This window comes from Microtus oregoni, unplaced genomic scaffold (assembly GCF_018167655.1).
Source record: "Microtus oregoni isolate MIOR12 unplaced genomic scaffold, Mior012 000003F_ref0000135, whole genome shotgun sequence".
NCBI classification, from domain to species: domain Eukaryota; kingdom Metazoa; phylum Chordata; class Mammalia; order Rodentia; family Cricetidae; genus Microtus; species Microtus oregoni.
The window spans coordinates 38,352,129-38,378,669 of record NW_024543062.1 but is presented as its reverse complement, the minus strand read 5'-3'; the positions used below and the strand labels follow the sequence as shown (position 1 = coordinate 38,378,669).

General features: G+C 33.0%; 1 pseudogene; it reads left to right on the top strand.

Annotated features, from left to right (window-relative positions):
• Positions 1 to 19,352: 19,352 nt before the first annotated feature.
• LOC121446188 lies at positions 19,353 to 20,037 on the top strand (annotated as a pseudogene).
• The last annotated feature ends 6,504 nt before the right edge of the window (positions 20,038 to 26,541 follow it).

The window sequence follows — 26,541 nt, the reverse complement described above, 5'->3', positions numbered from 1 at the left end:
ACCTGTAGAATTGCTTGGTATACCTGCAATATCCTTTATATTATAATAAGCAAATGATCGGGGAAGCTCTGTTAATGAATCATGCCTAGTTAAGGTGTGGCTACCTGAAGTGCAGGAAGATATTTTTAAATATATAGAGCTGGTTTTGGAGTTGGACACTGGTAGAGTCCTTCTCTAATTACAAGCCTGTTGCTAAGAGAAAAACCCAGAGTTTCTGTCTCATGTCAGGAGCCATGATATGGGACAGAAAATAAAAAAAAAAAAAATTAGAAAACATCTCTACTTTTCTTCATATCTATTTTTGTCTTTATCATACCCTTCATTGAATATATATGTCTGAATATATCTATATAAATAATGTTTAAGTTTCCACAATGAACAATGAATTTTTCTAAAGTAATCTTTAAAGTTTCCAGGAAGAAGATGGGGCCCCAAAAAAACAATTCCAACTGATTGATATGATGTCATGATACTGATAACACTACAATAAGACCTGTATTGGGCACCAGCTACACAAGATGGTTCCAACTTGGTTAGCTTAAAAGGTACACATTTTTACAACATTCTGGCCAGACCTCCATGAAATACTCAGAGACTGTTTGCAATCTTACCAGACATTAATCTTAAAACTTAATCATAATTTTACTCTCACAGGATCCAATAGAAACAATGACACCCCCTTGACAACTGGAAGTAACTTTAGAAGATGATGTCCCCTCTTCCAGGAAAGTTTGTCCTTAGGGTTAGGGTCACCATTTAAGTGTTGATTATAATTGGTATATGATTGAGGATTGGGGGGAAATTCTATAAGCTCAGGGATCTTTTTGTAAAAAAAAAAATGAATGATGGGATAATAGACTGGTTTGTGAGTTATTATTTGTAAACAATTACATTGGCATAGATTCTTGTGTATTGATACAAAGTTAAATAATATTGAATATTGTATCCTTGCATGCTTCTACCTCTGCTTAAAATATTTTTATATATTGATATATATTTATAGTATTGCAGTATACATTTCTACCTCTGATCAAGATACTTATACATTATTTACATTTGGAGATCACTGTCCTCATTTATTGCACAGTTGTTTATTATCTTAGTTTTTAAGTTATATAGGTATTAAGAATTATAGATCAACAGTCATCTATGTTTGTCATACTTCTAGTTAGACTAATCAGGTTCTTTAGATACATAGACATTATATTCTGCATAGATAGATAATCTTCAACCTCTTCAAAGAAATGTAGAATATGGGACAGAGTTTATTCCTGATTATATCTTGAACCTTTATGAATAATGAAGTCAATTCTATATCATCTGGTATAAATTCAGTGGTTTCAATAAGCAAGACAATTTTTTCTGTGTATTGTGAAGCAGTAACTATATTAAGAGTTTCTTTAAAATTCCTTATTACCATGAGAATAGCATATGTTTCTGCCTTTTGGAGAAATTATAAGGACTTTGTTCCACCTTACTTAAATCTTCTGATTTGTAACCTGCCTTTCCTGATTTATTTGCATCAGTATCGAATTTACTGGCTCAGTTATTGGTGTATCTTCTACAAAGTCAAAAAAAATCCAAGTAGTTCTCTTTATAAAATTAATTCTGTCACTTTTGGAATAATTGCTATTGATTGTCCTAAAAAGTTAGCACAAGCTCTTTGCCAAGGTTATTTGTTTTCCCATAATATTTTAATTTCATCAGGAATAAAAAGCACTATAATTTCTTCTGGGTCTATACCTGATAATAGATGAAGTCAATTTTCCTTTGATAATTAATTCAGAGACTCTTCCACATAAGTTTTTAATTTTTTCCTTTATATATATGGTAAAAAGATATATTCTAAGATATTATCTTTCATTTGCATTAAAATTCCTGTAGGCGAGATTTTGGAAGGCAATATGACTAAAATGCAGTTAAGATTTGGATTCACCCTCTATATATGTACTTCCTGTAATAGTTCTTCCATTTCACCTGTTAATTATCTGGGACTGTTTACATGTTTGTCACCACCTAAGGTTTTGTTTAAATGAACTATCAGATCAGGTGTTATCCCAAAAGCCGCTCCTAGACTAGTAATGATTCCTAACAATCTTTGAAAGTCATTATGAGTCTGAAATTGCTCTCTTCTAATTTGTGCCTTTTGTGTTTTAATTTTTTGTAAACCTATTTTATAACCTAGTTAATTTGCAGAATATCCTCTCTATTTTTCAGAAGCAGTTTGTAATCCCCATTTAGGCAATTTTTTTTTTTACTTCATACATTCTTTTTAAAGTATCTATGTTTGAATCAGATAGCAAATTGTCATTCATGTAATGGTGTATTATAAGTTTAGGAGATTGTTTTTACATACTATTTCCAATGGCTGACTTACAAAGTATTGTTATAAGGTGGGGCTATTGAGCATTCCCTGTGGAAGAATATTTGATTGGTATCTTTTAGTAGACTGAGAATTATTATAAGCAGGCATTGTGAAGGCAAAATTTTCTCTGTCATTTTCTTGTAAAAGTATAGTGAAGAAACAAACTTTAAATCAGTAACTATAAGAGGCCGTCTTTTAGGCAATAGTGCAGTCCAATTAATTCCATGTTGTAGAGAGCCCATTGGTTGAATCACATTATTAAAAATTCCTAGCTCTATTACCATTCTCTGTTTTCCACATTTTAAACAACAAATACAGGAGAATGAGAATTCCAAGGGCTGGTTGAGTCTTCAATATGCTGAGCATCTCGTTGCTCCTGTAACAGCTGTTCTAAAGCCTGCAGTTTGTCTTCTGTTAAAGACAATTGTTTAACCCTTATTAGTTTTTCAATTAACCAGTTTAAAGATAGGGCCGTTGGTACTTCTAATGTTTTGCTAGATGATTTGTATTTTTATATAGCCTGAATAATTGGTAACCTTTGTATATAGTAGCTTATACTATCCTTCTCAGAAATATGAGTTTCTGAATTAACATTCAGGAATGTTATTCTAATTATTCCTATGCTGCAACAGGTCATGAACCCATAAATTCACTGCAATATTAATCACATATGGACTCAGCCTTCCTCTCTGTTCTTTAGACCCTATGCATTTATCCCATCTCATCCTTTGTTTCACTTGAAGAAGTCAAATTGGTTGGCCAGATTCTGCAGTAATGATACTCATGTCCACATCTGTGTCTATCAAATCCACAATTACAATGCTATTTATTCACACCTTTAGCTTTGGTCTTTGATCATTTATAGAAGTTTACCAAAATATACATTTCCTATTTACTATTGGAATTTTTGATTCATCGTCCATGTTTATACCATCATCCTGAACAGTATGTTGTTTTTTTTTTTTTTTTCAGAAGGCTGCGGGTTTTTTTAATTTTTCTGGTGAAACATGTCTTCCACAGTGACTGGGAATGAATAAACCAATTTTGAATGAAGGCCTGTGAGAGCCTCCCACCTTGAAGTTTCCTGATGGTATCAGCTTGCCTTATATGTCTTTTGTTAATCTGTATTCATTATTTCAATGTCTGCCTTTGTCACACCTTCTACATAATCCAGAAGGTTGATATCTTTTATTTTTGTCTTTCCCAGAGGATACATTATTTAGGAATTCCTTGTCTACAATCCCTCAATCCCTTCTCGAATGTCTTATTCTGCCATAAATAAAAAATTTGACATTTGGATGTCTCCTCATACATTTAGAAATTGTTTCTCCTACCGAAGATTCAGTATTATAATCAAGTGTCTCAATGCTCATTGTGTGCAGGATTCATTCATTCATTGGTGCAGATCTATACTTTAAAGTTCCCAAGTATCCTTTTGCATTCTAAGTTGGCATTTTCAAAAGCCAGTGATTCAATAGCTACTTGTCTAGCATCTGGGTCTGTTACTCCTATTTGTACAGCCTTGTTAATCTTTGTAAAAAGTCACTAAAGGATTCTCTCTGGCCCTATTTAATCCTGGTATATGATTCAATTTGTTTTCTTAGTCCTTAAATTATGTCCCAATTTAAGGCTGCTTTGTGTAAAAACCTTGAGCCTGTGGGTCAGCATAAGTGTACTCTCCGAGAATTTGATCTTGGGAAGTATTCCTTTTCCTTTCCCTGTTGTTCTAAAATTTTTGCCTCTTCTCTGAAGTAACATTTGCACATCAGTTGGAGCCCATCATCCAGGACTACTGAAACTAACGGAAGCCAATCATAAGGGGTGGCCTTAATGTCTTTACCATCTTCCTAAAAATGCATAATGTAAGCCACAAGTTACAACTACTTGCTTAATTTCTTTTAGATCATTCATTCCTTTAGGTATTCATCTACCTACTTTTGATCCTTTTGAGCATTTAGACCTTGATGCTTTGTCAGAGTATACTACAGGGTAGGAAGATAAAATTCTGGGTAAGCCATCTCTGACAGGTTTTGGTGATCTTAAATCATGTCTTGAACTTTCTTTCCCTGTTTATCAGCTCCAATAATTTTCTCAATTGTTTCAAATCTTTTTACTACTGTCTTTTATAAAACCGGGATCTACTGGCTTGTATATATTTCTAATGATTTTATTGAGGCACCTATCCTCTGGTCCTCATTCTGTACATGTGATTCCAAGGTCTGAATTTTTTCCTTTAAAGATGACATCTCATTCTTGAACATTATTTGGATCATGTGCAGATTGGTTAAATACTGACAAATATGCTTTGCTTGACAAATTAAAATTAATTAAATCAATTCCATACATGTAGAAAGAAGCACAGAATTCAAGAGCAGGGAGCACAAACCAGAAGCCATAAAAATCACAGTATATCAGCGATTATGGGAGTCAGGTGGGGGATATGTGGAAGCTTGGGAAATTTCCAAGTTGTAGCACATCCAATGTGGTAGGGGTTTTACAAAAACCTGCTTAGTAGGTGAAAGCAAGCCAAGCAGGTAGGGGTGGGAGACATTCTGGGCTGTGGACCATTTGGGCCTTTTGGACTAGTATACCAGGTAGGTAAGGAGTTTGAATCCACATGGGGCACCAGACAAAGATGGCTGCTAAAAAGAATTCCCACAATAGCTCAGAATTGAATATAATAAAGTGTTATTTATTTAGGGATAGACTCAAAGATCACAATCCTCTGCATGAATGGGGAACAGGAACCAAATCCAGCAACAGGAAGAGAGAAGGAATGCATGCTTTATATCAGCATTTATAACTTAAAAGGCCATGCCCACGTGGGTAGGTTGCTTAAAGACTATTAACTGTAAAAATTTCTAGAGCACAATAGGTCCAAAACAGTTTCTTTATTAACCCATGGAATTCACAGCATATACAGGGGAATCCTACTTCATCCTCTTTTTTTCTGTGTAAATAAAAAGTAAGATTTTTAACTTTTACATAAGAAGATTACATAAAACAAAACAGTGATCAAAAAAAGTATAGTTACAATATTTATATCTACTTTTTCTTTTATTATAACTAAGGAAAACTATAACTGTCTATTTTTCAAAACCATCAATGATCCCAGAAGGATATAATATTACCTAAGGTAACAGGAAGTACATTGCAAACAACTTCCAAAACTCTAGAATTAACAGAGACATCTTGCTGCCTGGATAGTCACCCAAAGCCCTTTTGTAACATTAGGGTATCCATTTTCAGCATACAGACCCATAGTATCTGGCCATTTTCCCATGAAACAAGAAATCTGAAGATCTGCTTTGTGATGTAATGGCAAAGTTAATCAGTTGCTTTCTTCTGTGTCCTGGAAAATTTCTGGCAGTTATTTCATGAAGCAGGAATCCGGAAGTTCTGTTTCAATTTCTTTAAGCAACTTCAGATGTCATTTTTCTGTGACTCCTGCATGTCCAGTTCATAAAATATTCCAGGAAAGAACAGTTTCTTGATGAAATGGCTAATCAACTCTATAAGGAGCCTCTTCAATGCCCATCATCCTCTTGAAGTAGATTGGTCCTCTTAAGAGCACCTGTGTCTCAAAGTCATGAGAAGTTGTAAGTTCTTAAAACATTTTAAATGCCATATTCTGTTAGTCTTTATTTATAGCCTAAATAACATGGCTACAAGCTTGACTATTACAGATGATCATCTATTAACCTATATTTCTTAATTATACCTTAGATTTTTAAATGAGCTTTATAATCTCAATATTTTAATGAAGATATATATATATATATATATATATATATATATATATATATATATACGTTATTGACCTTAAGTTTGTATCAACAGACCAAAGTCCATACCAATGCAAAGTATTCATCTCTATGGTATATCTCAATTTAAATGTAAGCAAACATTTATAAACAATATTTAGGAATGTGGGAATCCCACATCAGAACCTATTTTCCAAAGTGGCATATGTTTAGACACATATTTTGAAGTCAAGATACCTTTAAAATATCTATGTTGATTTAGTTCAGCAGCGCCCAGAAGCAAATATTTTTCATCAGTTTACTCATTGCTATTCAAAAATTTCCAAGAAAACACAATCATACTCATAATCCAAACTCTCTGTGTATATTCCTTCTTTATACAACTTATTTTTACTCTGTTACTTTTTAATACTTATTTTATGATCTTTCCTCTTTTATTCTGTGACTGTCTGTACATTTTTATAATACTTTTACTGTCTCTTTAAAGACTTTGTTTTATTTTTTTTAATTATTTCTTTCTATAACTGCATACACCCACTTTATTTTTTTCATAAACTTACATTTTTTTCAACATACTATGACTTGTTCAGAGGTTTATTTCTATCTGAATCTGTGTTTTTTTGTTTATCTGTAATCCTTTTCTAATGAAGAATGCTTCTTAAGATTCTAATCAGTGAGACTAGTACTAAAGCTGAGGCTTTATCTTTTGGCTCTGTTCAGTCCAACATGCTGTAGGTATGTTCACAGCCAGCTCTTTGAGTCAAGCTCACTGTCCCAGCTCCAGGGATGTATTGGGCCTATATTGCCATTAAGCAACTTGTAGCATTCTTCTCTCATACCCTATTTAAGTGCACTGTAGCAGAACCTACTGAAAGAGAGAGAATAATAGTGCTACCAGCCAGAACTAGGAAGCCAACTTGTAAAGAAGCCATGGCTCTGCTTGCCACAAGCAAATAGAGTCTATCTGGGGAAAAAAAAAAGTTGTACCTTTCAAGAAGCTCCATTTGACTCCTATTTCTGTGTGTCTAGAAGGCCTTTTTAAAAATATTTTTTAGGTCTTTCCCAGCCACTGAGACCCAAATAATCACAAGACACTATGCAAAATACAACACTGTTTTGCAAATAGCTTAGGCATATTTCTAGCTAACTCTTACATCTTAAATTAGCCCATTTATATTAATCTGTTTATGAGCCCTAGACTGATAAACATTACCTGTAAATTCCTGACATTTTCTCCTTGGAGAGATACATGGAATCTCCCTGATTCCATCTAATTTCTCTTTATATCTCTGTATGGATATGCCACATGGCTTTATTCTGTCCTACCATAGGTCAAAACAGATTCTTTATTAACCAATAATAAAAAAAAACATATTCACAACATACAGAAGGGAATCCCACATTCCTACTATTCCCATTTAATATATTACCTTTATTCCTTACTATATTTTAAAGTATATACTTGTGCCCACAGGGAAGTATAGCCTCCACCATTCATTTAAGAATCTCCTCTTTACAGAACATTGCAACTATCACAGACACGAACCACAGCCAGATACTGCAGACACCAAGGATGCTTTGGGAGTCCCTTTGGATACATCTACACCACAGCCCCTATATCTGTGGCACAAGGAACATTACAAAAAAAGGAAGAAGAAAGATTAGAAAGGCCAGAATACCAGGAAGTTAACTATGAACACTGTCTCCAAAAACTATTTGCTTAGACAAGACAAGTGTAATAGCTATATCAATAGACAGGCTGACATAGATGGGGAAAAGTATAAGGAGTTTCTGCTCCTGGTCAAATGATATTTATGTAGTGTTTGATTGCTATGATATATAGAATAAGCCACTGCCAAGGATAAGTTCCTTTATTGATTGTCCAATACAAAGTGGTAAGTTCTGAAATTGCATACACTAAAGCACCAAAGTAGACTTAGCAGTTTGTATTTACACATTGTGTGTATATATGTAACAATAATAAACAAATAAAAAGAGGCTATCAACATTAGGGGGTTATCAAGGATTAGAAAAAGGTATATATATGGGAAGGCCGGAGGCAGAATGGAAAAAGTCAGTAATATATTTTTTTAAAAAAAGTATTTTTAAAAAATAAGTAACTATAGAAAAGTCCTGAAGAAAAATTTCTTATTTAAGGTATCATTTCACACAGAGTGGTATATTTTTAGAAAAAAAAATTGCTTAAATACCTTGCCAAATACTGCTGCAAGATTCCTGGGGAATATCCATGTGGCTGAAAGGGGAGTAATGGTAGTGATACATTGTATATAAATTATACAAAACATGTTAAAATATCAGATTTATTGAAAACATAAAAGGGGGATTAATGATATCAAGAAAGGGAACACGTACCTGGGAACACAGAACCAAAGAAATGATTTCTCACCCATATGACAGATTTTATTTACAGAACAAGTCCTGTAAAAACTTTCTACTTTCCATTCTCTTGCATGGCTTCCTTTTCTACCTTATTATATCTCATGCAAATACCTACACTGAGAGTGTACTGCTACATATTAAATGACACATCTCTATAGATAAATTATAAAACTCATTATATATATATAAATATATATATGTCTTAAACTGCTTTCCTTCATATATATATATATATATACATATATATATATATATATATCTTCTAAATCATGCCATTATACCCACAGATCATTATAGTTACTGTTGACCTGATGAAATATGCCTGTAACTGGGTGTACTATTGCTGTCCCTTATAGAGATATGAACTAATTAGTTAGTAACTGATTATATAAGGGACATGAAATGAATTCCTGCAAAACAAAATGACAAAACTGATAACTTGTATATCATTTATTCATATCAACAATAAAATTCTTTTCTATAATAGACAGCAAAATTATCCCAATATAATACCTCAATATCACACCCCATCTTAGTTCATTTCATTTAATGTACCAAGTGCTAAAAATAATAAGAAAAGCTAGGATATACCATCACAATATGATTTTAAATAAAAAATAAATGAATATGTTTAGACTATTTTATAAGGTCTGGATAAGGTTCAGCACTTTAGAACACTTGCTCTTACAGAGGAACTGTATTTGTTTCCCATGACCCACATAGTTACTTATAATCATCTGTAATTCATTAAATAAAAAGGAATTACACAAGTCATGTTAGTCTCAAAAGGGAAAAGACACCCAAGTGTTGCAGTTATATACATGGAGTCAAACACTCATACACACACACACACACACACACACACACACACACACACACACAAAATAAGTCTTTTAAAAAGAGAAAAAGAACATTTCACAAGCTTTTGTCCATATTCTAATAAGAAAATACATCACAGATTTATGTCACTCTCTGATACTTTGACAATAGTATCCTTTGTGGCAGAATTATCCACAGAAGATCAAACTTATGAAAAAAAGTCTAATCAATTGTCCTATGAGCAGTAAATGGCTGAGTCCTCCTAAGATATCTTGGTACTTGATGTACAACATCCAGAAGAACATGCTGCATTATTCAAAGAAAACTTAATCAGATCTTACTGTGTTTTGCTTAAACCAGAACAATTGAAAGTGCTATCTTCTCCTTAAAAAATTAAATGAAAACTTTCCTCCTGCATCTTGCTTGTTTTTGCTTTTTGGCACAAATAGCAGCCACTTGGAAACAATAAAAAAAAATGGTGGCCTTTTCAAATTTCCCCCAAGCACTTAGGTTTTTCAGCATGACAAGATGAGTAGCAGATTCTCTAGCAAATGACCTTCCCTAGCCTCTGTATCTCAGGATAATCGATGAATACATAAACATCGGTACACCATTAACAAATTTAGAAAACATTAAAAGATATTTGAGAAGATCTGGTATTTGAAACTGAAATAATTTGATAGCCAATCCCCAAGCATATATCACCAGCAAGCACTCATTAAAATATAGTTTTCCCTGGCCATCTTATTTTCCTGGGCTGTCATACTCTTATGATTTCTTTAGTTGACAATGGCTATTGATTTTCAGGCTAAAAAAATATAGCTTCTTTAAAATGCCAATCACATGTATTCAGAAAGAAGAGAGTGGAAAGCTAAAAAATTCTCATGGGAAAAAGAAACATTCTTTTAATTTTTGGCCCACTAATGTGTTGCCGTCCCACGACATTTTAATATGCACTTAACCAGATGATAGAAATATTATGATTTATAGTGACAGGGTAAAAAAAATGATAACAAATCATTATTTTAAGCAAGCTCCACTGAGAATGTCTGTTCACTTCCTCTTGGTTGCTACCAGAATTATCAAAAAATAAATAAATAAATAAAATACATTTTAAAAAGGAGATGAAGCTTGTTGTGTAGTTTGGGGCTCGGAAAAATTTACCATAATCACTGACTCTGGCTGAGATCTGGGAAGGGCATAACCTAATCTTTCTAGATGTCCCACTTTCTGCTGCTTTTTGAACTTTTTTTAAAAAAAGGTGATTCTTCTATAGCATACCTTGGACTTTCGATATGTTTCTACTATTTATTTATTATCTGTAGTTACTGGATAAGTTTTCTCATAATATTTTCTTTCTTCTTCTATAATAACAGAAAAGATCTTTTGATTGTCAAAGGATTAATGGAAGTAAAGCATATTCAGACAAGTCATACGATACTATTAAAAGAGATAGGTTAATATTATCGTACTAATAATATAATATTAGCTTAATCAATAAGCTTATTATCTTAAATATTAGAAACACATAAATATGAATCAAAGAATTCCGTGAGTAATTGGAATAAGCAACTCTAGCATCATGCTCTAAGTTGAGCAAAGCAGAAACAAAACATGTTATCTTTCAAGCTATACATAACTACATATGTGGGGCAGTTAAAATTTGCTGTGTTGTTAGTTATACAAAACACTGATGGTTCCATTTATTCAATCTTTTTATCTTTCACTGTCCCTCTTTTTCTTTCTCTGTCTCATTTTCTCCTCCACTTTCCCAACCCTCTCTTCCTCTTTCATCCTCCACTTCATTCTCTTTGTTTCTGTGATGGTCTCACTATGAAAAGTTGAATTGCCTGGATTTTGCTAAATAGAGAAGTGAATCAGGTGGCTGGCTTTAATCTCCCAGATATCTGTCTGCATCAGTGTCCTGTGTGTTAGGAAAAAGGGTGCAGATGACCACACACAATTCAAAATGTTTGTGATCCCTTTTTAGGTTGTCTAATGAGGTCTCTTAGATTTCTCTTTTATTTGACTTTCCCCTTTTCATTTCTCATATATAAAGGACCATATATTTTTCAGTATTTTTCTCTAATATTAATTAATAATATCAATTATATCAGAGTAAGGAGCACTTAAAAAAGAAACCAGAGAGAAAAAAAGAGAAACATGGAGGAGAAAAGAGGAAGAATTAGAAAATAGCCTTTATTTGGGAATTTTTATTACTGTGCCAAGATGTTTTAGCCTTGTAAATACTTTAATAATCATAGTGTATTTGCTTGAATGCAAAAGACATTTTTGTGACTGTGAAATGTGAACAGCAAAGCATACTTTTTGATATAGGCCACTGTACAGTCTTTTTTTCTGATTTTTAATGATACAATTGGGCATAATTGCTAACTTCATTTTTATGAATGATTGGATTATGTGACAATTTGATGGTACCATGAAAACCCATAACATTACTGTATACTGTGAGCACAAAAGAACTCAGGAAATATTAATGACTGCTGATATAACTAAGTAGATTGTGAACATTCATTTAACATAATGACTCAATGAGTGATATCATTAAATGTATGGTAAAAGGAGTTGAAGGCTGAGAAATTTGACAAATACATAATGAATTAAGTTGAGCTGGAACTTGGGGATGATATTGCCAGTTCCTGAGTACCTATAACTTTTTCTTTGAAAAAAACATACCACGCTAAAGACAGATAACCACAAAAGTCTATGCAACACTTGTTTGATTGGTTGACATTAAAGATACTAGATATCGAAAAACAAAGAATCTGACAGGTTTTGAGAACTTTAATTGTAGTTTATTTTTGTTTTAATAATTTTTAATTAAAGTAGAACTATATCACTTTTCTTTGCCCCTTTTCTCGTTCCAGCCCATCCTGACACCTTCGCACGAACTCTCCTAAGTCCTACCCACTCTAAAATAGCCCCTTTTGCTTTGATTATATTTATTTAGTTATCTATTGAATTCTTTTTAACAGATTCTCTGTATATGGTCTTAAGTCTGATAACACTGCAATGAGTTGCCACTATGGGGTTCATGCCTCGGAGAAAATAATTTTACTTCAGTCAGCAACCTTACTTGTCTGTACTTCTTCATTCTAGAGTGGAAAGTCATAAATTATGTCCCTTACACTTTAGATAGTTTGTTTATATTGTCATTATTCAGTCTCTCTCTATCTCTCTCTGTCTCTCTGTCTGTCTCTGTCTCTCTCTCTCTCTCTGTCTCTCTCTCTGAAACCATTTCTAGGAGGGGATATTTCACAGCAGACTTCCTGGTATCCTTACTCTTACAATATTTCTGCTCCCTCTTTAGCAATATTTTCTGATACATAGATGTTACAGCTGTTATATAGATGTGTCTATCAGGCTGGCTTCTGTGATATGTTGATCTCTGTACTGTGTCCATCTGTGGTTTCCTGTGGTGATCTTCATTTGCAGTAAAAGGAAGTGGGACGGGATTGTTGGCAAGTCATCTTATGAACATATATTTTTCATTAAAATTTGTTTTAATTCACTACAAATTCACACGTAATTATTAAGATTGTTTTTAAAATTTTTAACTGCATTTCTTTTCATGTATTGTGTATGCATGAGGGAGCAGGGTGCATGAAAATATCACAACAGGCATAGAATTTCAAAGAAAAACTTACTTGATTTGGTACTTTTTTTCTATTATATAGGTCCCTGGATTTAAATTTTGGGTGTCAGTCTTAGCTGCAGGGTAATGAGTACTCTCACTAACTTACAATTAGTCTTTCAATCAATACTTTCCCAATAACCTAATAATATAAATGCACTAAAATCCTGGTTCATCATATTAATCTTCAGTCTTCAAAAGTTATGATTTTAAAGTCTTATATTAAATATGATGAAATTGTAAAGTAAAACTTTATAATCATTCTTTTCTAAATATAAAAATAAAATAAAATACAAAAATATGGATTCTAAGTAGGCTAAGATTTTTGTATTGGAGTACATATATTAATGTTCATCCCTCTTTCAAAATGAAATCACTCAGAAGAGAAACTGAGACTGAGTGCACTTCACTGTTTTAATTTTGAAGCAGTTACCTTCCCAAAATTTTCAGAAGATACAATTTTAAGCAAAGCACACTACTATTGTTTGGGATAATAATATTTATGTTCCATTAGAGGTCACACTTAAATGAATGTGTAGCATGAACTTATCATTTTTAAGAGACACTTTTTATTAATGCAAGGCATGTTATTACAATAATTCAGTTGAATCTATACACCATAAGTGTGTAGCTAGATATTATAAGCATAGAATTTCTCAATTACCTGACTATTTCTTCAGGTATCTTAATGAAATAAATATACCGTTAACATGAAAATTGATTATTCTGGATGGCATAATTGAGAAAATACATTTTACTTTACGTTTCATATTTTTCCCTTTTTATATCTCTGATCACCTACTACTTTAGCTATAATAATAAGCTTAAATAGTTCTTTTGAGTTGGAGTGTAAATGCCAGGTTAAGGTCGTCCAGTTAATCCCACACACTTTAAACAGAAACAATATTTGGCAATTCTGTTAGGACAGTTTGAAGCCAAAATCTTGTCTTTAACAAGTGGAGATATAACTGGAGGACTATGGTTCTCTTTCTAAGAAAACTGTTAAAAATAGCAGACATGAAAAAAAAAATCAGAAAGAAAACTTCATTATGGCAAAAGTTGGTTTCAACAATAGTTTCCACTCCCTACAAATAAATTTAAGAATAAATATAGAAATATCCATAAATGTATTTCTAAGCCCACCTTCTTTCTCAAGGGCATTTGTTGGTAAATGCATGATTTGTCCTAGATTAATTCTGAAAGTTAAAGTGTCACAAAGACACTAACATAAATGCCTTCTACATTTGTATGTTCCTTTCTTGCATAACCATGTTTGGTTTTTGGGTATTTTGATTGTTTTTGTTTTTAAGTTAGGATCTGTCTGTGTAGCCCTGGCTGCTATACTGCCACTCACTCTATAGACTAATCTGGTTGCAACCTCTTCCTGGATCTGCCTGGATCTGCCTCCCGAGTGCTATTTTATTTTTCATTGTTAACAACCTCTGCTCTGACATTGGTTTCAGACATCCCACCATTGCTATTGGTCAGTCTTACATTCTAGAACTCATCTAAGTTAGTGTTTATATAGCCATTCCTTAATATGTTTGAGAGAAGTATTAATATTTACTAGGATGCCTTAATATTAACTTGATATATTTAATGCTAATCGCCAAAACGGAAGGAATGAATTGAATTAAATTAAATTAAATTAAAGGCAGGCCCAGTGATTCTCTCTCTTTCTGTTGCATGCAGATTAGGATGTCAAACTCTCATTTTGAGTGAATCAAAGAACCATTTGTCTCACTTTCTAAAATAATATTGGTATTCAATTCTGGAAAAAATATATTTAAATATATAAAATCAAATATACTTTATTTTTATAAAGGGTGAGATTAATAATTTTCTTAGTGCCACATAGTTGGAAACTGGCCACATTCTGACCATATGTACAGTGTTATAGTATAGCTCCAAAGTCAATTCTCCATACAAATTAATTCCTAATTTATTGGTTATTATATATTGGTTATATTATACTTAAATAGTATATTTTTACATTATTTTAGTTTCTATTTGAAAATTATATTTTTATGAATTCCTTGAGAATTTCTTACATATTTTGGATCGTATTTATGCTTTTATTCTGAACTACCACCGAATTTGCCTCCAAATTACTTTCCAATTTTCTGTTCCCTCTTTAACTCTCCATCCCTTTTCTCCCTCACTACCTTTTCTCTATCCCTCCTTTCCTTTTCATCCCTCACTCATATACATTGTATAGCTTGTGTTATTCAACTACTCATGACAATAAGTCTTCAGCTTAGGGTGGGACTGATCACCCAGCTAGGATGGGGTTTGTTCTGTATTGAACTTGTAAATGCTGTGCATGTTGGCACAGTCACTTTGTTCATATGTGCATCTACTCTGTCCTGTTCAGGAGACAGAGTTACCTTAACTAAGCCACCACCTTAGATGTGTGAATTTTTCCCAGTCTTTTGCAATGTTTCCTGGACTTGAATGAAGTGGTATGATATGGATGTCACCTTTAGGGTTGAGGAACTTTGCATTTTTTATTTACTGTACACTCACCATTTGTGTATCTCAATGCTAATTGCTATATTTTACAAGAAGAAGCTTTTCTGGTGAGGAGTAGGAGATGATCTAATCCATGGGTATAGGGATAATTCATTAAGTGCTGTTTAAAATTATGTCCATCTAGAAAAGTAATAGTAGTAGGTGTTCTCCTGGGTCCTGTTAGTCATCTATATGCAGGTTCTTGATCATGCTACAGTGCGAGGTATGGGTTCCAGCTCATGAAGTCAAACGAAATTCACTCTAAAAGTGGTCAGGTAACTCTACAACATTCATACCACTGACATATCAGTGAACATAGCTTGCTAGGCACATTATCCTCACTTTGTAGTGAGATAGAACATTAATTCAGTGTTTCTTTTATTTGTTGATGGTTTGAATGATTTCCTATATTTATTGATATTTTGTTTGGTTGCTTGAATGAAAATGGCCCCCATAGGTACATATAGAGTAGAATTATTAGAAAGGATTGGGAAATGTTACCTTGTTGGATTAGTGTAGACTTTTTGGAGGAAGTGTTTTGCTAAAGGTGAGTTTTGGTGCTTCAAAGCCAGATCATTTGTCTCTCTCTCTTCCTGTTGTGTGCAGTTTTGGATGTAAAACTCTTAGGTATTCTTGAGCATCATGTCTGCTTATGTTTGCCATGATTATTAATTACACTTAGTTTCAATTATATTTTACTTTATAAAATTGTTGTGTTCATGAAGTCTCTTCATAGCAATAAAAATACAGTAAGACCTTTAGTGTGTATTCAATGTTGCAAATCATACCATAGGCTTCTGAGAAGAAAATGTATTCTTTAATGCTTTGGTAGAATTTTATATATTATCTTTTAGATACACTTGAATTATGATGAATTTAGTTCCAGATATTCTTTATTAACTTTTTATATGACTTCTTGTTGATAATATGGTATCGAAGCCACCTACTTTGATTCTTTGGGCTCTATCTGTCATTTTACATATAGCTGTGTTTCTTTTATGAAATTGTATGTTCCTCTGTTTCATGAATAATTGTTCAGAATTATAATATACTTGGGAAATTTTTCCCTTTGTTGAGTATGATGTGTCCTTCCTATCTATTCTAACTACTTTTGATGAAAGTCACAAAACTGAATATATATATATATATATATATATATATATATATATATATATATATCTGTTTGGTTTTTAGTTCTCTTCGATTTGAATTCTATTTATTGGTTTGCTATTTTCTTATTGAGGAATTGAGGCTTCTAATTTTAAGAATTATTACTATGGTTGATAGAGATAAGTTTCCTGGAGGCAAAAATGAAATTCATAAGGTTGTTTGAATCTATTAGTCTTTTCTTACTGATTAATTGTGACTGCTAATTTGGAGAATTATTACTGAGCCATGCTTTTAATATCTGTTATTTTCTTATGTCTGTGCTGTTTTCTTAGTTTTCTTTGGCTATTTCTTTTGAAACATTTTCTTCTTCTCTCCTGGGTATGTTTAAATCTCATATTCAGACTACCACATTTCCTGTAGTATCTTCTGTAGTTACAGTGTAGTGAAAATAAATTCTCTAAATCTATATTTGTCATCAAACAATTATCTTTCTCTTTCTATTATAACTGTTAACTTTACTGCATTTAGTGGTTTGGGCAGGAATTGGTAATCATTCAGAACTTGTGTTTGTGATGGCACATCTGGCTTTCAAACTGCTCATTGGAAGTCAGAAGTTATTCTGATGTGTATTTCTTCATATGACTGGTATTTCTGTCAGTTTTCAATACACTTTTCCCAATCGGTATATGTAATGTTTGTATTATTATGCTACATGGGATGTTTATTTTGCTAACAGCAGTGGGGACAGGGATAATGGAAAATAAAAAAAAAAAAGCAGACTAAAGTCTCATGCAATAGTCAACTTTATTCTGAATATCAATTCATATCATTAGAGTTAAGAAAATTCACATGAGTAAAGTGTACAATTACAAGGGAGAGTCACATGTGGCTACGAGATGTACATGGAAGACAACATGCATGTGGCACAAACATGTATTTTATTTAGAGGTATATAAACACATAAAAATACTCAGTTGTAATGAGTAATGTGACCTAAACTCACTCCTATATAGTACAAATGGGGGAGTGGAGACATCAAAATACATTCAGAGAACAATTCTGTATTCTGAAGAATCAGAGTTTGCAAAACTCTTGTCTGGTTTTCTTGGACTTTTCCCATAAGCAATGAGATTTCTCCTCACAATACTCAATTGTTGGAAAATGTTCTGACAACATTCCATATATATATATATATATATATATATATATATATATATATATATATGTATATATATATATATATATGAACATCCATACTGGTTTTGACTTGAATTGCTGTAGACAAAAAAAAATTGTCATTGTCATAAGTGTCCTATAAGCAAGCAAACTATAAATATATTGAATAACATTAGAACCGTGAAAAACTTGTGTACACTTATCTGCCATCAAGTACAGGGTTCCAAACTATATCCAGTACAATAGTTGTATTTCATTAATATATTGATCAGAAAGATCTACAGCAGTGCTTCTCAACCTGTGGATTCCATTATGATTCATATATGTACCAAATTACAGATAAAAAATAATTTTATGGTTTGGGGCCACCACAACTTGAGGAATTGTATTAATGGGCCATGAAATTAAAAAGGCTGAGATCGTATGGTCTAGAGAATAAAATGTCTAGTGTACTCCTTCCTTCTGGAGTTTTAAATTAGATCAGTTAGTGCATGGGAATTACCAACACAGCTCATGAAACTGGGAGACATTTGGAAAGGAATTCCTTTACATTGCCTTACCCTAACTTGCCTAGGTTGTAAACATAGTATTTTCATAAGATCGCCTAAGTCCTCATCAAGAAGTGGAGGGAATTTTATCAAACTGACCTAGTGCAAGTCATTGGAGACATTCTCTCTTGAGCTAAAAGACATAGGGGACGTATAAATCAAGACAAATGCATCATAAATACCAGCACTGCACTGTTTACCTCTGGCAGAGATTTCACAAAAGAAATTAAAAAAGTGATTATAAAATTATTTATAGCTTGAAAGTCAAGATTTCTCACTTATTTTTTTAAGTATACAAAACAATCTAAATAATAGAGTTCCAATTGGAAAACATCAGTTTATTATCAAGGTTTATAATGACAAATTTAAAGTGGTATAAAATTGTCTCTTTCTTGGTTACAACTAAAATTCTCAGTTTAAGTAATCAAAACTCAGTTTTATGTAAGGAGTAGAATCCAAGGCCCTTAAGGATCCCATTGCTTTGACACAGTTTTTATTAAATTCATTTTTTTCTTGAAATTTTGGACTCTGATTAATGATTTTTACCTGCACTGATTTTCTTTTGTCTAGCATGTAGACCTGGACGGAGGTGGGAGTTCCTTGGACTTCCCACAGGACAGGGAACCCTGATTGCTTTTCGGGCTGAGGGGGGGGGGCTCAATTAGGGGAGGGGGAGGGAAATGGGAGGCGGTGGCGGGGAAGAGACAGAAATCTTTAATAAATAAATAAATTTAAAAAAAAGAAGAAAAAAAAAGCTTCTGGCTATAACAGAACTGCTTCAACAGAAACAAAACCAATGGGCCGGGCAGTGGTGCCGCACGCCTTTAATCTCAGCACTCGGGAGGCAGAGGCAGGCGGATCTCTGTGAGTTCGAGGCCAGCCTGGTCTACAAGAGCTAGTTCCAGGACAGGAACCAAGAGCTACGGAGAAACCCTGTCTTGAAAATCAAAAAAATAAAAATAAAAAAAAATAAAAACAGAAACAAAACCAATATATAAACAGTAATGTTGTCAGGTAATATCCAGGTGTTCTACATGGCTTCCACACACCCAGTAAGTGAGGAGCAGTTGGCACGCCTGTGGCCTATGTCAACTGCAAATTCAAGTGCAAAACGCTGGCTAAGGGGAAGGTTCTTTCAAGTGACCCAGTGTTTCTTCAACCTTATGAAGAAAACACACTTTGCAAATACTCGGAGAAAAGATTATTGTAATTCTGTTTGGTATTTTATCCAGCAATGCCATGATCTGTTGTGGGTGCAGTTCATGTGTATTTCAAGTATTTTTATCTTAATAATTCAGTAATGGAATATTAACCCTGGATAATAATTCTCACTTGTTCATTTCTCTCCTGGAAAGTAGATGAATTCAATGTGTCTAGTTCTCAGCTTGCTAGAAATGTTGGAGAGAGTCCCATTGGGCAGGAGAAGGCACTCGGCCAAATTTAGAATTTGAACTTTTATAGCAGCTTAATTTTCACCTTATTGTCCACAATCTGTATCAACCATTTGAAGGCTTCCTCTTTGATATAAAGACTTACCACATGTTGGAAAATCTGGAGATCTTGAGGAAAAGAGCTGATGATTTTCTTAGTAGAATTGCAATGACAGATGCTTATCCTTTATACACACTTTCAAGAATCCTTCTTATTCTTTGTGAATTACTACCTTCTTTGACATTTAGGCTTTCCTAAACTGCATAATCCTAATGCTTACACTTCATGGATACTCACTAACATTCTAATAAAGTTTAATTAAAATTTAATAGCTACCGCCATACAGATTTGAAGTTGGTCATATGCCAGTGATTTAGAGAATGAAAAATAGGTCAGAAAATTAGACAAAATTTTTATAAAACAATCTCTTCTTGAAATGATTGTGTAGCTCAGGTATTTAGACCAATTACACCATTTTGTCTATTCTCTATTATTTCTCAAAATTTAATGGGATAACAATTAATAATGAACATTCATTTGAAACATGATTTTGAAAACTATTGCAGAGTTTGTAGCAGACATACTTTAGAATTTATAAAAGATCTTCTCAATATTACAAATACTTGTTTTATTTGCTCATATATTCTCTCTTTCTGCCAAAGTTTAAAAAAAATTATACACATATTCTAATAAAATTTTCAAATTTTAATTGTAAATAAATGAAGCATAATGTTTGTCATTAAATACAAGATTAATTAATTATCATAATTAAAAAAACACATACAAAAAATGGATCAACATTAGTTTCTCATTTACAAATGTATCTTATATGTTGTGCTTTGTTATTACTTACTATTATATATTCCTAGAACTGGATATCTTATAATATATTTAAAGAATAAAACATTTAAGCAGAAATTTCTCATTAAGTATATTTTTAAAATACTTAAAGGATAAAACTTACTTGGAAATTTATATTTTCTCCACTATTATTTTCTTGGTGGGAAAGCTACTGAAATTATAACTATTATTCTTTCAAATATGAAGATTTCAAATGGAAGATAAGATCAAGGTCATTTTAAATTATGATAATATAGCATTTAGCATCATGAGAAAAGCATAAACTATAAGAATTTCAGTTCCTGAATCATATACTATTTTAGTAATATGTTTCTACAGTTGTATTCCTGTTTCCATAAATATAAGAACTGAAAGAAATGTAAATGGGAATTAAAAAGAAACCAAAACAGAACAGGTGTTAGTATGGTTTTTCTCCCCTGTACAGAACACTATAAACAGATGGAACATCCTGTCAGGTACAATTGCTAAGGAAATACACAAGGATCATTCAAAAACCAATGCATTCTATTCTAACGAAACCAAAAACTTCAATAGGATAATTCCTGGTGGGCCTATAGTCTTGATGAGTGAATAGCTTCAGCTAAATAAACTTTTTATGATCATGACTTCTTTTGAATGTAAATTCCATTGCATTGTATTCATAGAAAGATTGTGAGTTCTAAGGCAAATTTTGTCCTCTAAAGAAGAATGTTATCAGTGTCTCTCATCTAGATTGTAAAGTGTACACATATGGTCAGTTTATTTTATTATCTTTGATATTTAAAAGAAAGATTTATTATTCTCATTTCTTCTTATAAAGTTTAAGGGGGTAAACAGGTATAAACAGAATATATTTAAGTATTAAATAAATTTTGGAATTTTAAAAGCACATGATACAAAAATATATTAGGAAGAAATTTATAAAAGAGTACTAAGGAGTAAATAAAAATTATGACCTCATAGGCAGGGCAAAACATAGCATCATATACAAACGCTAAAATAAGTGGCCTTAGAATCCTGTGCTATTATTATAGTTGTTATTATTATTATTATCACTGGAATTTATTTCCTCAGTCTTGTCTCCGTCTATTTCTGTTCCTCAGGTATTAGTTAATGAAAGAGCCAAGCTCAAGGCAATGTTGGCACTCTGGAGACAAAGTCTTATGTTTTTTTTATGTCTGGACTGTTTTGTATAGATGCACGTTGTCTAATTTTAACTGATGATAGCAGCAGTGTGTCCTAATATGTTTACCTTTTTCTTTAAAATGGAGTGTCCACTCTTCTTAGAAATACATGCCTTATTTCCATCACATAGTACAGAAATTTATCAGTCTGTTTCTTTTTTTTTATTTTTTATTAAAAATTTCTGCCTCCTCCACACCTCCGCCTCCCATTTCCCTTCCCCTCCCCCACTCTCCTCCCCCTCCTTCTCCAGCCCGAAGAACAGTCAGGGTTCCCTTCCCTGTGGGAAGTCCAAGGTCCTCCCCCATCCATCCAGGTGTAGGAAGGTGAGCATCAAAACAGCCTAGGCTCGCACAAAGCCAGTACATGCAGTACAATCAAAACCAGTGCCATTGTTCTTGGCTTCTCAGCAGCCCTCATTGTCTGCCATGTTCAGAGAGTCCGGTTTTATTCCCTGCATTTTTAGACCCAGTCCAGCTGGCCTTTGTGAGTTTCCAATAGATCAGCCCCATTGTCTCAGTGGATGGATGAACCCCTCGCGGTCCTGACTTTCTTGCTCATGTTCTCCCTCCTTCTGCTGCTCATTTGGACCTTGGAAGCTCAGTCCGGTGCTCGAATGTGGGTCTCTGTCTCTATCTCCTTCCATCGCCAGATGAAGGTTCTATGGTGATATGCAAGATATTCATCAGTATGACTCTAGGATAGGACCATTTCAGGCTCCCTCTCCTCAACTGCCCAAGGAACTAGCTGGGGACATCTCCCTGGCCACCTGGGAACCCCTCTAGGGTAAGGTCTCTTGCCAACTCTAAAATTGGCTCCCTTAATTAAGATATATACTTCCCTGCTAATGGGATGGTTGGGATCAGTCTGTTTCTTACAGTTCACTAGGTATTGAAGTTCATGGTACATTATAAATTGTAAAACTGTATATCTTCTAGTTTCCAAAAATTAAATTAATTCAATATAACCAATCCAAAAAGATTCAGTCATGTCTTTAAAGACTATTAATTTATCTTACTCTTCCTCATTGAGAATTAACTTATCTAATGTTTAAGATGTATGTGTATATGTTGTTGATATATAAATGTAGACTACAATTGTACGACAAACCTGAAAATAGGATTTCCAGAAAAAAAATTTGTTATTTAGAAAATTATACCAACCCATTGTAAAATTTGATCATATTATATACCAATTATGTATTAAGTACTCCATCTCAAAAATTTTATATAATCTGTGTCTTTATTGCTTTATTGTTTAGTGAACATTGATCAGAGTAAAAATATATGCATTAGAAAAGCCTGAATTATATTTTGTAAGTGGTTTTTATGTGTGCTCATGTATATTGTAATTGTATTCATGTACAATAGTAAAGAATGGGGAGAAAAAGTATTTACATTATGTTCTATTAAATTGATACATTTACCTGTGGTTTTATATACAAGAAGTTAATCTGTTGAAGGAGGAGACTGCGGTATAATTAACTTTTTGCCAGTGACTGAGGGCAGATTATCATGAAGTGTCTTTGAACTAGAAATTAATTGTTGGTGCAAATTTGTCTAATGTATTGTTGAATCCTGCTGAAGCATGAACCTTGTCTTATTAATTTTCTCCAAATAGATACAAGCTCTAAAATGACAAATTATAAGACTGTCCTTGAACACTTACTAACAATTTAGATCTCATTTGGCCTATGAGATATGGTCTGTTAGGCCCTCCTCATTTTCTCTCTCACAGACTCAGGAATTTGATGCACATATATTTCTAATAGCAAAACAGTATCTTTATCACTTTCTTTAAATGTTTGATTTAAATCAACAACATATGCATACACAGTCAAGATTAAATTGTATTTTGAAAATTATATATATATATTTCTGCTCATAAAATCTTACATAATAAGAATATTCTCACTAATACCAAATATTTCTTTGCCTCAATTATGTACCTTACTAATTATTATATTGATATTGTAATTTTTTAGCCACCCGTAAGGCTGCACTTCTGGGTGTGAGGTCAGTCCATGTATCCCAGGTGCACATGCATTGAGTTGCCCGCCATCTGCGTCACCAGCATCTGACATAGAAGCCCCCTTGTGCATCGCAGGGCCTAGCGTCCAATGTAGGCATGTCTGTCCCCTCATGCGCATGTGCTGGAAAATCTTTAAAAGCTAAAGGTGCCATTCCCATTCTCTCTTCCACCCCTTCTGTTCACCGTTCCAGAGCTTGTCTGCACAGATCTTTTTAATAAACTTATACACGTGGGTTTGTTTGTGTTTCGTGCTCTCTCCTGATCTCCGCAGGACATTTTAGATATCAATGCCAGTCTTGTGACTTTACATGTATAGAGATAATATGCAATAATACCAATTTCCTCAAATATGAATTAGTTATAAGATACACAGTTGGAGCTTGTGCCTTTCACAGTTAACATCAAACTCATAAAGAGACTATTCACTGTACTATCTCAGACTCCATCGTGGTTTATTATTCACAGCAGAAGTTGGACTTGACTCTGTAGAGAAGGACGATAGTTAATTGCTACAGGGGAAAGCAATATTTCATTTCCCACCTCTGCAGAAAGCAGAAATTTCCATCTATATTCCAAAGAAACTTCCATGTACTAAACTGCGGAATTTATTAAATCAGAAAACAATGTGACAAAAGTAAAATATTCATTATTAGTGATACCAATTTTTGTCCTATTTACACTAGAATATATTTTCTTTTGGAAATCTCATTAAGCAGTTTCTACATTGCAGAAATATTTGTTGAGAAAAATGAGAGAGAAAAATGGATGAACGTGACTATATATCTTTCTTTATGACATGTGATATATATTCTAAGAATATGATAAATGAATCGAGCCCACGATTTCCAATGTGACCTTTGGATGTAGACAAATAACCTCTATCATTTAAATGACCTACACTCTCAAGCTTTTCTCAGCTTATCCCAAGTCAGCTCTACATTTCTGTCTCTGCAAATGTCTCCTTATCTTTAGGCAGAGTGTCTCAACTCTGCCCTGCAGCTTCCCTTTTTGCATGAAGTGTGACCTGATGCCTATACCATGGATTTGACTTTGCTAAGTCAGCACACTTTTTTTTTTATTGACACAATTGTGTTTTGGATTCTATTTATAAAGAGACATTCTTAGTGCATCTTTATCCAATAGTGTTCAAACACAGATATACCTGTTGAGTTATTAAATACTCTAAAATGATAAAAAAAAAGCTGAAATAATTTCTTTGAGAAAAAACAGCTAAATTTTCAAATGCAAAATAAAAAAAAAATACCAGTAAAAAAGTCCCAGAATACTTTCACTTAAAAACAAAATTAAGAGTTCTAACAGGTTTGTTCTGTCATGGTCCAATTTCTACACAATGTGTGCTCCCTCTCAAGGCCTTTTGTTATTGACTAATATAAATGTTTTGAAGTTTTCTGTTCATTCAAAGGAGTACACACATAATAATAATACATCCCTAATATATTTCATAAACTGACCTCACTTATGTAACCAGTATTCACAGCAAAGAACAGGTCAGTAAATGCTTCAAAACCCCCTCCTGATAACCAAAGATGCTTTTTAACAATATCCAAGGAGGTCAAATAATATGTACATCTTTTAGCATGATTTTATTCATCCAATTAACTTCATTTATAATATAACAAAATATACATTGTTTGTCATTATTCCTGGATTGCACATTACACATTTAAAGTTCTGTAGATTTCATGTTATTTGTTACTTCTCATTTTGATAGTATCTGATAAAGTGTTGATAGATTATTCTTTAGTTTTACTATTAAGAAATCAATTATACGGATCTGTTTTCTCATCAATGCGCATTTGTGATACTTTCTTTTACAGATTAGTCCTTCTGTGGGCTTAAAAAGTTTAGTTTGTTCTTTAGAAGAACAGAAAAAAAAAACATTTTGTTTGTTTTAATTTTTTGTGACAATGTCATACGAGTATTATATTTACATCATTTCCACTGCCTTTACCCCATCAAATTCCTCCCATGTGATCTGACTCCCTCTCAAATTTGATAGTTTAAATACATAGAGAAATATATAATATATCATTAATATGATAGATATAGAGAAATATGAAAAATGATATAAAAAGAGATAATAAATATAGATAGCTGATTTTGATTATATAGATGATAGACAGAAAGACAGACAGATAGATAAAACCTACTGAGTCCATTTGATGTTTCTTTTATACAAATGGGTTTATGACTCACTTCTAGGCATTAGATAATCTATCAGAGGGTTTTTCCTTTTGCCTGCTATAAATGTAATTATTAACTGAAAAAATTCAAGTTTTTTACAAAACTTTCAGAAATCATCATTTTCTGTCCTTTCCGTAGACATGTATCTATATGATTTTTTTAAATTTATTTATTTATTATGTATACAATGTTCTGTCTGCATGTATGCCCACCCACCAGAAGAGGGCACCAGATCTCATAGATGGTTGTGAGCCACCATGTGGTTGCTGGGAATTGAACTCAGGACCTTTGGAAGAGCAGCCAGTGCTCTTAACCTCTGAGCCATCTCTCCGGCCCCTCTATATGATTTGTTTAAAGTTATACTAATTCCTCGTGTTTTCCAGTGTCTTTTCATTCCATTCCATTTTTCTTACACCTCTTTTTTTCTTTCTCTCTCTTTCCATTTCGCCAAAGGTGATTAAAGTAAAGTGTATACTAGGAAAGAAATCTACATTTGACATTCAT